Genomic DNA, 17,210 nt, shown 5'->3' on the forward strand with positions numbered 1-17,210 from the left:
CGTCCTTGATAATTTCACGCAGGTTGGGAGGAGGAGAGCGGACAGGCGAAGTGGCTGTTTTGCCCGGAACAAGACCGTGAAGTTCCTCTCTGACAATGGTGCGGATCAGGGCTCGCAATTCTTGTTCTCCAACAAAGCGAGCGTCAGAGGAGGCGTGTGGAAGGCGCATGGAATAGAGCACGTCCAGGCGTTGGCATGTGGTGATTATGTCCTGAACTGTATTTGGGCTCTGAATGACGAGAGCATTGAAGGCCACAGAGTTCACGCCTTTCAGTATGTGACGGATGCGATCGGCCTCCGTCATGTCACTCTGGGCACGGCGACAGAGAGCCAGAATGTCTTCAATATACGACGTATAAGATTCGTCGGGCCCTTGGATGCGGGTTGCGAGCTTCTGTTTGGCTACCTCAGAGCGTCCTGCAGATGTACCAAATATCTGACGGAGTTGCGCCGTGAAGGCTGCCCAATCAGGAAAGTCACTTTCATGGTTGTGGAACCAGGTTTTAGCCACTTCCCTGAGGTAAAAAGGAACGTAGCGTAGTTTGTGGGCCTCGTCCCAATAATTACAAACACTGGTTCTGTCATAATTGTCGAGCCACTCCTCGACGTCTTCACCGCGAAGGCCGGAAAATACCGGAGGGTCTCGTTGCGACGTACTCACTGTGTAGTTAGGCCCAACTGGCGGAGCAGAAGCGGTTGCGGCAGCGGAGGCGTTGTTTTGTGCCATCACAGTCGTTTGCGAGCACAACCGTCGACCAGACCGGAGCTCCAGGGGTGACCGGTAGAGCAAGAGGACGTGGGAACCACAGCACTCTCCACCACTTATGAGACGACGCCCAGTTCGGTAATCGAAAGCTTATATTTCAATGTCCCAAAGCGGCGCAGCCCGCGTGACAGACGAAGATGATGATTACAATGGTTTCTGTACAGATGAAGATGAACTATATAGTCAGCGCTCACAATATATATATATATATATATATACATATATATATATATATATATATATATATATATATATATATATATAGGAAAACATGGCGGTGTACGTACGAGGAAGCAATATTTTATGCCTAACGTTTGGGCCGTGGCACGGCCTTCGTCAGAGAATGAATGATTCATTATCTGACGAAGGCCGTGCCACGGCCGAAATGTTAGGCAAAAAATATTTGCTTCCTCGTACGTGCACCGTCATGTTTTCCTATACGTACCGGACCCACTGAACTTTCCCATTGAATATATATATATATATATATATATATATATATATATATATATATCAATTTTGCATCCGTGATGTGTGGCGGCAATGACTTCATATTGTAATGTTTATAAGTCTGGAAGCGTTGGTCTGAACATACAGAGCAGATCGTTACATCGCCGTGCAAGAAGTAAATGAGCGCTGGCTTCGCGACTTCTCCCAACGGAGGCCAGAAAAACAGCCGTCGTTCGATATCGCCACACCGGAAACGCATCTCGGGCAATTCTTGCACTTCCACTTACTTCAGCTATACGTTAGGTAACAGTTAAAAAGGTTTCGAGGTTAAAATGCAGAAACTTCAACCATCGCAACTCATCTGCGCCGAGATCATTCCTACCCAGTGCGGCTCCCAGCGAGTGTTAGGCCTAGCGTACCGGCCGAGTCCGTCTACATGCCACCGGCGCTTCTTGGTTTAAGTACACGCAATTCCAACGTGTAAGATTTACTGTAAGGTATAGTCTGGACATTCGTTAACCTAAATTAACCATTTTTTCTTGTGTACGGTGTCCGCACAAGCAGCGATGACCATCGATGCGACGCGCTTTCAGCAACGGACGCACTCTCACCGAAAGCAGCCGGCCGCACTCGCCGGTACTTCTCTGACTCATACGTGAGAACACATACCTGTCAACCGGTACGCGTTAGTGCACTAACACACCGGCATCTTTTTTCAACTAATTGTATTTGTTTTTGCGGAGCTGTTTTATAGTTGTAGGTATCGATAGAACTGCAAGTCAGAATACAGACACGCCCGCCCCGCAGTAATATCGTCGCTCGCGCGAGAAAACTACTCAGTATGAATTCATGCACGCGCGTGTTTATCGAACGAGTCATCATAAAGCTTCTGTACATGTTCATCATTAGCAAGGGCGAGAAACGGCTGTTAAAAATCGGCAGTAAAAGCCGTCAAACTGTACCCTGCTCCTCGATCTATTTGATATTTTTCGGAGTTAAAACAGGAATTCTTAAAGAAACCTAGCGCGCTTCCCATTTTGGGTATTTCATTCGTTGCCGGCCACCGTTTGTTTGTGTCTAATAAAGAAGCAAGCGTGTTTTGGAAAGGAAGATCGCGTCTTCCTTGAATACGTGACACCGAAATATGAAGCGAAACGCTGTCTTACTGTATTGACTAGCCCTTTTACAGCGAGGTTGACGTGTTTCAGCGTGGCGCAGCGTAGCCCCTGCGCCACGCTGAAACACGTCAACATCGCTGTAAAAGGGCTAGTAACATGAAGAACTGCGTAGCGCGGGCACCCGGCGATCCCCGTTCGAAGATTTGTCACGGCTCCGTTCACCAAAACGTCGATGATATCAATAATTCAGTTAAGTATGGAGGGTTTTCCAGGCAGAAGTAGAACCTTGTATGGGATATTCGCAATTTCGGTGTCCGACATGTGCGCTACTTTTTGCCGCGCTTTATGGACTTCCTGCTTGTTACGGCAGTGGAGATACACTGCGTCTGCAGCGAGTTCCTTCAGGTAGTTTCGCCCTTCAGATGTAGCGTCCCATGTGCCGGTGCAGCGCCGTTGGGAGGAGCAATCACGCGCTTGGCGGGGTGATGGCGCCCTCTCTAGCGCGGCACGGGTGCCATCGTGTTTCCGAAGCGTTTTTAGAGATTTTAGTTGTATTATTGCAATTGCTTCTTGGTTATTCCTGTTAAGTATATAATTTTAGACCTTGTTCGTTTATTTTAACCAGGCGGTTATCATTGTTAGCCTTGTTTTGGATCTGTATTGACCACTTGATTGTGAGCTTGATCACGCCACATGAGATCTACGCATGGACAACAAGCCGGGCCCCCAAAGGGCTGCCCACCTAAAAATGCTTGCGACATTCATAAGAACCCAGCCTTCTTTTTTCAGTGCACCATTTTGAAATGATATATGCTTGGTTGTTTGCTAACAAAAGCATTTTTCCGTTCTACATGCATGTTCTATGTTCATTTTGAAAGCATAAGGTGCGCACGCAAATACGAACACTAGTAGAAAGACGCAAACAAGACACAACAGCGCCTGGTTTGTTTGCGTCTTTCTACTAGTATCCGTGTTTCTGTGCACACCTTATCCTGTCGAAATGAGCAAGTACCAACTAGCACAATTAGCCGTGCAACTACATGCTGTTAGGCCATGTTGTAGTTTCAGCCGAGCACAGAAATTCGTCCTACTGTAAATTACGACAGTTAGATTATTTATAGCCTTTCTCCACAAGTTAAATTCCTTTTCTTTCAGTCGCAATTTGTCTGCCCTGTTGCATTGTTCTGCCTGTAGACAGTTGCAAAAAGGAACAAATACCGAAGGCGTACTAAGCGGCTTCATGAAGCAACAGCCTATTCCTGAGCAAGAAGCGAACCTTATGCCAGTTGTGTGTGCCTACTGGGAAACAGCGAAAAAGCCAGCAAGAAAGTTCTTATATCTGGGAATGGTGGTTGCTTCTTCAGGCACTTCTGTTGCTGGTGTCACAGCTTGGGTAGTGAGTACGTGGCGTGCGCTAAAAAAAGTAATGACAGCACTCCTTTCAAAGCCTAAACAACGCTTTATTCATTGAAATACGCCTCACTCCTTTTTGTGGAGTACGTGCGAAATGAGGAGCCTAACACATACGTGAACAATATTATAAGCTGTAAAAATAAGGAAGCAAACCAATGCATGGTAACGGTGAAACATGCCCGTGTTCTACTTTCCTCGATTGTCCGGCCTTATAATACAATGTGGTAGCTTCGAACCATCCCACAGGCAGACTAAGAATTGGGAGAAGCGTGAGTGCTGGCAGCAAGTACAATTTGTACCACATGTCTGCCCTGCCTGCAATCCGTTGCACTAGTTAAGGAGAAAAAAGGAAGGATAAGGGTTGAATTAGACAGTGAACCTTTTACATGTATAGCTTTATAAAGCACTCAGTTCACAGATACAGTCGTAAAGAATCGAACGAACGCACTTCTTTAGTTCCGAAGGCTCGCCATAAGTCCATGGTTACTCACAAAAATGTACAGTGCGTAGCATGTCGCGTGTTTAGACAGAATATTCATTGTCGCATTTTAGTCAGTCTCTCAAAGAATTATAAATGTTGGATCCACGGTGTGTTTCTTAACTCAGTTATTCAAATACTATTTTATTTATTTATTCCTCTATTTCGGCGACGCAGTGCTTCTCCTAGGCGACACTTCTTGACATGTTAGGCCTCTTGCTGAAATAAATTTTTACTAGCAGTGCTTTGGTTGCGCAGTCAAGACCAACAAGAACCATAAAATGATTTCCTGATTTCTCCACTTTCACTTGTCATGGCTTCTGCGTTACATAGAAAACAATGCAAATAACACCACGTATTTGCCTTTTCACATCCTCTTATAGCGAACTAAAATTCGGTTGAATACAGTACAAGTCTTTCCTTGCAGAAAAAAAAAAAACACGAACGGAGAGTGTTAGTGAATTCAAGTTATGGACGACTTACTTGATTCTCAAAACCTTGCTGGCGAAAGTTCTGAAAACATTTATGTGCACATAAATGCCCGAAACCATTTCTTCAGCCACCTTTACGTACGTTGCTTTCACGAAAACGATGGGATGCTCACAGACAACGACGAAGTTGGCAATGTTGTACGAAGGAACTAGGTGTAATTCGTTGCGCATTGTCCATTGAGTTTAATGCAATGCCCCATGATTACTACGCACACTGTAATGTCACATGTGATAGAGGTATACAAACGGCTCTAAACGTTATTCAAATGTAGGGATTAATTGATGCAGGCATTAGAGGTATCAAGTTTTTCAATGTATATGCAACAATGATTTCTCAAGAACTTGCTAAGACCACTTTTGTACAAATGCTGCGAAACATTCAGCCTAAGCAGTCTGCTGGAGGAAACACTGAATGACAACAGTAATTAATACTGCGAGCAACGAATACAAAACAATCAGAAAGATTTGAGCCACTACAGCTTACTTTACATTTCTGGCTTCGTCGCTGAACCTCGACTAGTGTAACGCATTTATTTTAGCAAGGCAAAAGCCGTAGGTGCCTCATCAAACACGAAAATTGACCAACGGTGTCGGCGTGGTCAGCGTCCCGTGGCGTCGGCGCCAGCACGAGTGATGCACGAAGTCATCATCACATGAAGAGGTCACCACATGAGGTCAGAGATCACCAAAAGTTATGGCATACTTGTGACGTCATCATTACGTCCCACAACGACGGAATTATGGAACAGTGGCTTGGTCAAATGTGGGTTAATCACGGAGGCAGTGCGAAACCAGTTGAGGTAGAAAAAAATCACAGCATATCCACGATGTGAATGATGATGAAGGAGTTTGCTCCAGAGTTTAAATCCGGTAAACTGTGAATCCTCTGTACATATACTCAATCATGATCATATAAAGAACTGAAACGAGAGTTGATGCATACTGATGCAGAATATACACTTTGCTCACGAGCTTATTTATGGATCACATAAGCTCGGGGGCAAGTTTTCCATTTAGTATGATGGCTTTCTATAATGGCGGCAGCAGCGGCGAGCCCTCGCTGCTGCCGCCACCTCGGTGCTGGTAGTGGCTTGTGATTGCTGTCGGCGCTGGCGTCTCTCTTCGGCCTCGCAACCTCTCTCCGCAGGGTCTTGGCGGCGAGACCGCGCTGCTGCTTTGGCTTGTTCGGTGTTCATGATGAGTAGCGGTAACGAAGTGCACTGTCTGATCTCCAGCAAAAGAGAAAGAAGCCCGCCAAGAGCGAGCGCTATTTAGGGCGCGACCCTCTAGCGGTCCCCTATCAAACTAGAGCACGCACGAAGAGCGGAGCCACCTGAGCGGCGGCGCGCCATCTAGTGAGTGCTCTTGAATCGACGGAGAGCCAACCTGCGACTCTAGCGGGATCAATGAGAACTAGCGTATGCAAAAGGAGGGAGGAGAGTCTACCCTGCAGAAAAAGGAGCAAGCTCATCAATACCTTGCACTGTCTGCCCTGTGTGCGAAACCACGTTAGGTGCAGAAAGCTTTGGAGGGGTGTTTTACATCGACTGAGAAGAAAAAGAAGATGGCTTTCGTCTTCTGGTCATCTTAGCATGAAACATGACAGAACAGCTAATGAAGCCGATATATGCGACAACCAAAGGAATATATTGCAAGCAAAATTGCGACCACGATATTTTGCGCTGCTCGTCGCATTAAAGTAAGCCCAGTGCACAGCAATATTGCCTTTGTAGGAAAAATTTTCCTGAGTTCGCCTGCTATACCGGAATGCTTATGCGAAAACAAGCAAGACCGGACACATTCTTGAGTGTCTGGATGTGTTACTGCTTTCGTTCATACGGGAGTGTTCCTTTCCACTCTCAAGGCAATTGACAATTCTGCAGCTGCGTCGCATTGTTGACGCGTGCGTTAATTTACTGAATTTTGGTTGATCTCTTGAGCGTTGTGTAGATTTTTGTCTACGTGTTTATTAGCATTCATACTACGGTCCTGGAAGTATTGCAGTGCGATAGACAAACTGTAAGGAAATGTAGTGGCGAACATTCGCAATTGCACATTGCTAAGAATTCGGTTTGTCGGTGAAAGTCAACTAAAATTGCGAATATTTTTCTGTACCCTTGTTTCCTAATCTTTCAGCCTGAAGTTACAAGGAGCTGTGGCGTGACAGGCTGAACGACCCCGAGTTCAGAGGCTGTCATTGGGCCCAAATTCAGGTCCGTCGTACCACTCTGTGTCGATCATGTACAGTGGAAGTTTTACCAATATTTTCTTACTACATCAATAAATGCTTATTGCATAACATGCATGGAACACTTACATTCGGAAGGCAAGTTGTATGAGCTGGTCCACGTGGAGGGCTTGGGAGACCGCCACTGCAATAATCGATCTATTATCACGAAGAATTGGCCATATTGACCAGTTTCGGGTAGAAAAGTAATAGCATTCTAGAATAAAAATGAACTTCCTCCCTGAAACGTTATGCATGCGATTGCAATTGTTCTATATTTTTCCGCAAGTTTATTACGGAAATATGTGCAAAGATATGGACCTCATATGGAGTCGGTATGAAAACATATGGAATTATTTCAATGGTACATAGAACAATTCAGTGGAGTTATAACACCTATTAATTTAAAATCGTAATATTGAAGATACACATGATAATAAAGCAGGGTAGGACCGAGCAGCATGCTGCCCTGGAGATGTGCTGGATTGTGCTACAGGGCAAGTGCTCTTATCTGAACGTTGGCTGCACTGCTAGTTCCTGTTTAAACATTATTGTAATCAATCCATTTGCTAAATATTCAAGAGTGTGTGTCTAGCCTGAAGAACCACAAGATACAGCGTTGTCTTCTGTAGAAAGAGCTGCATCGTCCGAAAAGTAGAGTAATAAAATACGAATTATAAAAATCGCCTCATGCTCTAGAGCGAACGGCACCTCTTGAGCAGAATAAATATAATGATTACAATGTCTCCTTGGCGTATAGAAGAGAGAGAGAGATAAAAATTTATTTATGCAGGCCTATAGGATCGTTCTCTTTGGTTGGAGCCTTTAGTTCAGGGCCCCATTGGCTCGCTCCACAGCACGTGCCCGCTGGATCAGCCGACGCTGCTCCTGCGGCTCTGAGCAGGTCATGGCAGTCTCCCAGGATGATTGTGAGGATGAAGGATTTGGGCGGTAGCCCAGTGGCTGTGGACATTCCTAGGTGCAGTGATACACCGTGGGATTCGCTCCACATTAGGGGCAGTATGAGGAATATTGTGTCGGGTGGAAGAGATGATGGATGTAAAGGCAGGGGAATGAATTAGTCTGAAGCTGCCGCCAGGCAACAGCGTCCTCTTGGTTGAGTGACTCGTGTGGTGGGGGATGTACACAGGCTTTGTCTGTAATGCTGTAGCATTTCAGTGTAATTCAGTGGTTCTCTTGGTGCATCGTCTGGGCTGGACAGTTCTTCCGATGGCTCCCGGTTTGCAAGCTCTCGAGCTACCGCATTAGCGCGTTCATTGCTATGGAGAGAGGCTCCTTGAGAGGGTGTGTAAAAAGTGAAAATTATGTTTTGCGAAACATTATTCACAAGAAAGATATTTGAAACTTTAAGTGGAAAAGCACTAAGAAAAATTTACAACAATTTTGCTTTGACAGCGCGGCCTGCACTATAGCGTTTGGATGGCAAAATAAACATGTGCCCGGACATACATGACAATTATCAATATATAAATTTTTCAGGACAAAATACAAGCGTACTGGTTGCAGTAGTTTTTTATGACAATTGGTGCAGCAAATATTTCAGCGTATCAAAAATCATTTTGCCTGTTAAGGGGCCAGACGAAAATTATGCGCGATATAAATGTAAGTTAACTCAAAGGGTCCAAATGCCGTCCTTAGAGACAGTGCGACACATTCGTGATGCTGTGAAGTGAATGAATAATATTAGGTAATGGTATGAACAACTGCATTTAAAGTTCTCAATCAAAATAAGATTTGCCTTCATAAGTGAGTGATATTGTATTGATGGTTTAGATGAGCGCGTTATCTCATACAAACGTGGAGAACTCCCGGCACCGTTCTCTGGAAGCGCGCATTGAATATGTAACCCCAGTTTTATTCTTATTTTGATTCGGAAGGACATCTAGTGTCGTATGCTGACGTTCAATGTGCACAAGTAAACACCCCCACTTTCTGACACAACGCAAGAAAACTACTAAGAATCATTTTAATTGCCGCAGAGAGGGGGTCCCCCCACCTCAAAAAATAAGGAAAGAAAGAAAGTCTCTAGTGCAATTCTGCTCTTATTGTGCTATTGTAAACACCGACATGAAGAAATAGCCATTAGTCCTCTTCAGCTTTCATAGGTCGACAGCCTCGAAATGTCGTGAAGTATAGTAGCAACTCCGATGCGTGCACACTCCTACGAATACGTTGTATGCGAAAACGTGAGTGTAAGAGAACAGAATGAACAAAATTTTCCGGTGTTTTAACTTAAAAACACCCTTTTCCTGCTTCACCAGAGAACCATAACGCTAAGTTACAGCATCATCCATCACGTATTCGTTTTGGCTCGTCGCTCTTAGCTTCGTCATCATGATCATCAGGCTGAGCACGCCGGCTGCATGGCAAGGGCCTCTCCCATCTTCCTCCAATCGACCCAGTGCTGTGCCTGCGGCGGCCACGTTATCCCTGCAAAGCGCTTTTCTCCTCTGCCCACCCAACTTTCTTGCTCCCCTTAGCGGGATTCATTTCTTTTAGAATTCTTTCTCTTATTCATATTGACCAACCGCTACCTTGCCTTCTCAATACGTGCCCTGCCCATGCCCATTTCTCCCCCCCCCCGCGCGAATGCGAGACTCATAGCTGAGATTCGCGGTCGCTACCAGCACTGAGAAATTACCACAACCCCATCCGTACTATTGTCATCATTGCCATTCATGTCATTTCTATCACTTGCGCAGTACCGAAGTACCCACTACGCTTCTGTAAGCCAATAAGCTGATACGTGTTAACACACTTTGTCGATGCTGTGGCTGATCATGAAGAAATAAGGCTGAACCCTTTTGTAATGGGCGGGGAGGTTTCACACCAAATAGTTACGCAGTTGCATGGTGTAACGTCCAGTGTAATTATATACTTTCCTGACATGCGATATTAAATCTCGTAACGTGATTCCTCGCCTACATGACGTGGATAAAGGGTATCTTTGGAAGACGTTGTCTAACGAAATAAGTAGTATTCTAGCACCGAGCCACGCCAGAACTTGTACAAGTTCTGGCGTGGCTCGGTGCGAGAACTGCTTATCTTATTGGGCGCGATAGCTGCGATGCCCACTAGTGGAGGCGGCGGCGTACAATAACACCACGAAGATCTGCTGTTGCCTTGACCTCATAACTGCTTACGCTATAAGATCACTGTTCAGCTATCTTCTGAACATCTTCTCCAGGAGAACTTCAATTTGAGTCTTCGGCTGCTACGATCATTTCTATCCGCCCTGTCAGGAGCTCCAATGAGATTGGATGCATTAAAGATATGTCCAATCTGTGCGAAGAAACATGTTTAATTGCAGAATGTAGCTAAAAATACATGCGTCTGTAGTACAGGAAGCTTATACCGTGTAAACGGCTGTCGCGACGAGCTTTCGCTTACGCTCGTGATTGGAGCTGGCCAAAGCTCGCTCCCAAAGCTAGTTTGTCGGTTAAGCGATGGGGTTTAGAGGCGAGGGGGGTTGAGGGGGGCTCTGGTGATTGTCGGGCGTTCTCCATTTTAAATTATTCACCAAGGAATGAGGGGAGGTCAGGGTTCGACTAGCATTAGAGTTACAGGATAAGCCCATTGCAGGCCCGCATTCACGAACTCCTGCGTTTCTCCCGCTTGTACGAGGACTAGGAAAGGCACCGATCCAAAACACGCATATGAAAGGGAGACCGGGGTCGAATGGGTCGAAAGGTCGAAAAGTGATAAAACACTGCACGCAGAAGAGCAGTGTTCCATGTCGTAGTAACAAATTTGGCAGATCCCCTTTACCGTGGGAGTCGATGTTATGCGGAGCATGTGGCGGGAACGTGACACTGGCGTAATTTTTTTACTGAGCGAAACGTTACAAAATGACGCTAAAGAGTTGTATAAACTATATGCACACATATATGTTGAAAAGCAGCATATGTGTTATATAATCAGTTGTTTACAGTTGTGATATGCTGTCAACGGCAACGTGGGTATTACAAACAACAGAAGTGGTAAGCTGATAGTTTGTGCTTATACTTGTCCCTTATGATGGAGAACGCGCGTACGTTTCACGAACCCGTGTGCATGTGTGGAAGAAGTTCTTGACAGTTCTTGAACAAGATCATCATCACCGTGGTCACTGAGCACCAGGAGCTGGTCATGACTTGTTATCGGATCCGGTCGTGATCGCGGTGACGAGGGGTCCATGTGTAGTGAAGTATGAGGCATAGTAGAGCTGCTGGAAAATTGTGGATGCCTCGGTCATTTCGTCGACAAATTGTATGTCGATAGAGCCGGTGATATGTCGGATCCTGTAGTCACCCTTCGCGTTGGTGAGGTACAGGCCGTCGAGGCTGGTAGGCCTGGATAGTGCTACGTAGGCCAACATCAGTGAATGACGCTTGTTGTATTCGTAGACTACCTGGCCGTATGTGGCCTACGTAGCCTAGTCTACAAAGCGGCTGTCAATCAATCTGGAATTATTATCGGTCAGCATGAGGTCATCGCCCAGCCTGGTAAGAAATGAAGAGGACACTGCGCCGTGCTGGCGGACTAAGTGCAATTTGCGGTGCAATGATGTGGATACCATACGTAACTTTCGTTAATGTATTACTCTGGGGTCGAGCAATGCTTCAATATACTTTGTTGAGTCAAAGGAATAAAATATAATGTTTAATAGACTGCTATAGAAGCGGCGCCAGCACTGGACAAAACGGTAATCTGATATGAAGCATGTATCGTAGGAGTGCACAACGAGGAGTATCATGTAGTGTTTATTGATTTCTTGTAAAATTAGATAGCGAGCACCACAACCCCAATTGACGTTGGACCGTCATTACGTCTGCATAGGCTGTTTCTACAAACCAGTTTACAGACCTGGCGTGGCTATGTTGTAAAAAACCTGATTTTCACGCAGAATGCTTGGGTTCCATTGCAGCTGGGATCCTAATTTCCATTCTTTCCATTCGTCGGGTCAAGGCTGCCGATGTTGGTTTTTCTTAATGCTCTCGTATTTAAGTTACCAATGTCTGTTCTCGAAATTTCTCGGTATCTATAAACTGTCAATCACCTGTGGCGCGTACCCGTAAACCGCTGCCCGTGGTAAACGGGAATGTGCCACACGTGTCTGGAGGACAGGGTTTGACGACCTACGTGACATAATTCTGGCGTTATTCATGTCATGACCCGACAGTCATATTCGTCAAATCCTCGTACGCTCCCATACCAATTTTGGTCTACGCCAAGTAAAGGAGGCGATCATGAGAGAACCCAGACGTAGGTGGCTAGATAGATAGATAGATAGATAGATAGATAGATAGATAGATAGATAGATAGATAGATAGATAGATAGATAGATAGATAGATAGATAGATAGATAGATAGATAGATAGATAGATAGATAGATAGATAGATAGATAGATAGATAGATAGATAGATAGAAAGTCTCAAAGTGCCAAAGGTTCGCTGAGATATGCTTCGCATTTAATAGCCTCTTCAGACCTGAGGAGAAACTAGCCAGGGTAAACGCTTTTAAACTCTTTATTCAAACCATTTGAAAGTCCCGAAATACTTTTCTGAAGAAGAAAAAACGAAAACTGTAATTTCAGACGAGAAATTAGCTGTACCCATTTGGGCGCAACAGGCCTAACATGAGTGAAAGTCAAGAAAGCAGTTTCTGTTGAGAAAGCAAAGAAACAGGTCCCATTTAGTGCATCTAACGCGTGTTTTTCCGCTGCAACTCATCTGAGACTTTAAGGGCACATGCTCTGGAAAATGCCCGTACTTGTCCAATCGGAGCTCACTTGGCGGCATGGAAGTCACCTTGGTACGTTTAGGGAGTGCAGCAGTCTCGCCCATTTCCTGCTCTACTTCGTTTACGGCTTCTTGCATTTCGTCGACGTGGGCGCGAATTAGCGTTTCCACAACTCGGTTCTTAAACGCGAACTGATCGAGAATATCTTTTGCTGCAACGTCCATGAGTTTGCAGTCATTCCTGTATTCAATCCAGGCATTTGCGACCGCTAGGTCTAGAAAGTGGGCAGATACCCTCATGGTCCACTTCTTCGTACGTATTTTTGTCCTGTAATAGGACACGTATCTGTCCGCAAGATCAACACCGCCCATGTTTTTGTTGTATATTTTGATGCAGTGCGGCTGCGGCACATCTACTTTCTTCCTCTCTTCCTTCGACCATCTTCTGCAAGTGCCTTCTGGAGTGATGCCGCAGGCAGTCGAAAGAATCATGACTGATTTTCGATCCTTCCACTTCGTGAGACACATTTCTCCATCACTGCGGGCAACGCAGCACGATTCGCCTCGTTTCATGTTCTTTTCGTTTGGAAGCTTTGATGCGTCACCTCCAGTTCTGTTTGCCATAACTGTACCGGTAAGATGTGCATTCCTTCGGAGAAGGTATTCGGCGAGCTTCAAACCTGTAAAAAACGGTCTGTGAACACATGAACTGGTTGTTCTTCCGGCACTGTATGCAGAAGACGAGTCACTATTGCCCCGCCAAGGCCAAGTTCTTTCGTATCGGCTTCAGGAACAGTTCCTTTACCTGTGTAGATGACGAAATCTAACACAAGTACACCAGAACTCGACAAAACAAAATTCTTAAGGCGGACGAGATTTGGTTTACTGGGCACGTATTGTCGGGCAGGACAACGTCCGCTGAATGGAATAATTTGTCCGTCGACAGATACTGCTTTTGGACGCGGTAGCTCGAGGCACGCTTTTCGAAAGGACTTGATGATGGGTTCCGCTCTGAACAACTTGTTTTCAGTTTGTGCATCGGTTGTCTGGCTGAGGTCCACGAAGTGCAGCATACCACGTAACTCGAAGAATTGGTCGCGTGTCATGTTTTCTGTGACAAGAGGCACAACCGATATGCGGGACCAGTAGAGCCTTGCTCTTGGGAATCCGAGAAGGCCCATTAGCATGTGTATTCCGGCAAGTTTTTTTCATTTCTGCCGGTGACGTTCGCACTGACATGTGGTCACGCATCTGAACAGAATGGAGATTTGTTTGTTCTGCGCAGAGCTTCCAAAAGGGTTCCGGAAAATACTTCGCAAAGTAAGCAAACGGAGACATAGGAAACCTTGAGTGGACTTGGCACGGCGCAGAGTCCGAAGTGCACCTGAGAGGGAAGCTGCAATAAAAAGTACCAGTCACAAGGTAAACTCAATGGGCTGCAGTCAAATAATGCTGTTATCTTCAAAACAAATAACTGAAACGGAGCACGCACTCTGTCGCTTTCCAAATGGGGCCACAACCTTTGTGGCTAGCTGGCGCGTTATCTTCAACTTCATCATCATCGTCACTGCTGCCTGAGCATTCAGTGCTGCTGCGTGGCTCATCCAGAATGTCGTCTTCATCAGACAAGTCAATGTCGCTCTGAAAGAGTAGCTCTTGAATCTCCTCATCGCTGAGTAACTTGCCTGTAGCAATCAACAGGATCAAATTTATTTTCAACGTAACGACCTGAAGTACCCAATTCGGTACAGTTGTAAATAAGTTGTGCTATTTCTAAGGCAAGACGTAGGAACAGGCCGAAACTTTCCATGCTCTTTCTCTAATATATCCTAAGGTTCATATACAATACTTAAGAACACATATGTAGTATGCGCGCGCTTTCTTTCCGTGACGCCGCCATACTCGTCTGTACTGCGAGAGCATACATGAACCTGCGACGACATCTCGTGGGGATTTTGTTAAGTGATGCTTCCGCGTCCAGAAGAACCCATTATCGCCTAGCGGTCTTCGACTATACGCCTAGTGCGAGCCGACGGAAGCGCCATAGGCGGCGAACTCAATCATTGCTCTCGGGAAAACAAGCTTCAGACGGCCGCCGTGGTTTCCTACGTCGTTGTACGTGTGTTTCCGTGTTGTTCACGTTCCCGTAGTAAAATAAGCAACGTTCGTCGTATGTGTGGTGGCGGAAACTTCAAGGGATAACGGATAACAATTGCTGTGGCGTGGAGTGCTCAAACACCTTCAAAAACATGCCCGGAACACGGTTTTACTCACTTACCGCAAAGCCTCCTGATCAAGAGCGACGGAAGCAATGGATCGCCGCTGTTCGTTGGCAAAGACGAGCCGCTTCGTCAGTGTGCGGGTTAACACGTCGCTACTTGTTCTAATGCTTTCGTTCTGTCATAACGGTGCTCGCTGGATGCACTCGATCATGTTGACACTGGTAGACAACCAAAGTTAGCCTGAGCATGCGTTGGTTCGGTTCGACCGCCGTGCAGGGCACTTCGCTCAAACGTGTTATATTTCAGAAGTGTTGTAGTTCGGGCGAGTTGGTCATCCATGAACTTAGCTTGTACTAGCGCGGTACATGTACCGTGCTATTACAAGCGAAGTTCTATATTTATTTTTTACAGAAACAGAAATGCAGCAATGGTTGACTTCAGAAAGAACAAGAAGTGATTGAGACGTCACCTTTGTAAACAAAACAAAGCGGATGTTCACCACGAGCTGCACCTCATGGCTGGATCGTGTTGCGCTGGTCTGCGCGACGCACCTTTGATATTCACCGGCATGACGATTCACTCCACGCGGACGTTCGTTCTCCTCCGCAGTCGGTCATCACATGTCTTCTCGGCGACCCTCTTCAGAACTTGTGACTGTCATCTCTTGATACTTAACTCACAGCACTAGATCATCAAACAACACGTCTTCTGCGGTTGGGCGAACGATGCTATCACTAGTACGACATAAATTCTTCGCCGACTAACTTCTCACTGACTGAGTCTGCCCCCGCGCGCTTGCTGCGCTTGCATTGCCTGTATCGGTTCGCGCCTGGGTTCGGGAAGGTGCGTATGATTCGTCTGTGCGTAGCACAGCGGAGCCTAAGGAAAGGGCGAGATTCTCTCACCGATTCGTCTGCGGAATCAGACGGCGCCGCTGGCTCGGCTTTGCTTTCTCGAATATCCCGATCTTTCGCGTTCGTTAGCTGTGTCGGGGGCGTCTTCTGCGGAGAGGGTAAGAGGCGCGCGGGCGCGCTCCTGGCGCCTTTTTATACTTCTTTTTTCGATGCGCGCGCTCTGTCGCGCACGAACAGTCGGCGCCAGGCTTTCATGCCATCGTTCGAAATCGGCGACGTGCGCTTAGTTAAGCGCTCCTTCGTGGCAAACATCGTGCACAAGTCCACTTTCGTAGAGGCCCACGCCTTTCCCACAGCTGCCAGTGCAGAATTAGTTGTCTGGCACCCGCACGCAGGGGAAATAGTAGTAGTAGTAGTAGTAGTAGTAGCCTCTACTGCATGGCTCATACCCACTCAGGGGGATTGGCCAAGAAGTTGTCTTACAAAAAAAAATTTTTTTTTTAAATAATATTTTGAGTATTGAATGCTGATGCCAATAAAAAGAATAAATAAATAAATAATAGCAATGCATATACAAAAATACACGTACGCATCAATGAAAGAGTGCAATAATAGTTTTTTAAACATACAGATCAGCAGCCGCGAACTTCATTCTTCTCCTCACAGCAGAGCTGTGGAAAGCGCTGTCGTCTGCTCGGCTTCCCGCGCGTACTGTCGGCGCCGCCGGCTAGGTGGCTATCAGTGGCGCCTCTATAGGCGGTGCACAAGGCGTACAGGAGCATAGCGCACGCTTTTCAAATGTACCCATTTGGGTACTCACGGACTGAAGAGGATAGAGCGATGGGTCTCTGTAAATGACCTTTCTAACCTCTTAGCATAGCAACAGTTGTAGAAATTCGTGAAATAGTTATTGGTTCAGTATTCGCAGTCAATTTAAGTAGCGGATTTGGATGAAAAATACAGTGAAACGTTTTAAATGTGGCCTCAAATTTAACGGACGTCTGCTGCAGTTGAATAATATATGTTTTCCTATAACGTATAGCTTATATTCGTTTACCATTACTTACTTGGAAAAGGCCAGCCAAGAAAGCAGGAAGACAAGCGCAGCTTTCATTTGGAACGGTTAAACTTGGTACTGAAGCAATAAATGCTCTACTATTATTTCCAAGTACCACTGAAGGCTTTGTGTAGACGCATGTGGAGGGATTGTTCAACATTTTTATTTTTTCATGAAATATTTTTTTAAAAAGACGTATTGCTTGCTCAAAGCATACGATGTACAAAAAACCACTGTGAACAGCTGGTAGTGTGTTAGTTGTTTCAGAAACAATGGATAAAGCAGCAGCCACGTCTCTGTTACGTCACGTAGGTCGGTACTGCCACTCATTGCATATTATCAGCGAACAATAATTGTCACGTGCAGATGGAAAGAGAGAGAAAGAGAAACAG

The 17,210-nt window shown here is 45.8% G+C and overlaps 1 long non-coding RNA gene across 1 annotated transcript; it reads right to left on the bottom strand.

The window, feature by feature from the left end:
• Positions 1-3,779: 3,779 nt before the first annotated feature.
• Positions 3,780-16,927, bottom strand: LOC119402320 (uncharacterized). The gene is made up of 3 exons (XR_005185744.2): positions 16,829-16,927; positions 7,034-7,088; positions 3,780-4,077 (listed from the first exon to the last, which is right to left on the bottom strand). It is a non-coding gene; the product is annotated as an uncharacterized LOC119402320 (long non-coding RNA).
• Between the last annotated feature and the right edge of the window lie 283 nt (positions 16,928-17,210).

Source organism: Rhipicephalus sanguineus, chromosome 8 (genome assembly GCF_013339695.2).
Source record: "Rhipicephalus sanguineus isolate Rsan-2018 chromosome 8, BIME_Rsan_1.4, whole genome shotgun sequence".
Classification (NCBI taxonomy): domain Eukaryota; kingdom Metazoa; phylum Arthropoda; class Arachnida; order Ixodida; family Ixodidae; genus Rhipicephalus; species Rhipicephalus sanguineus.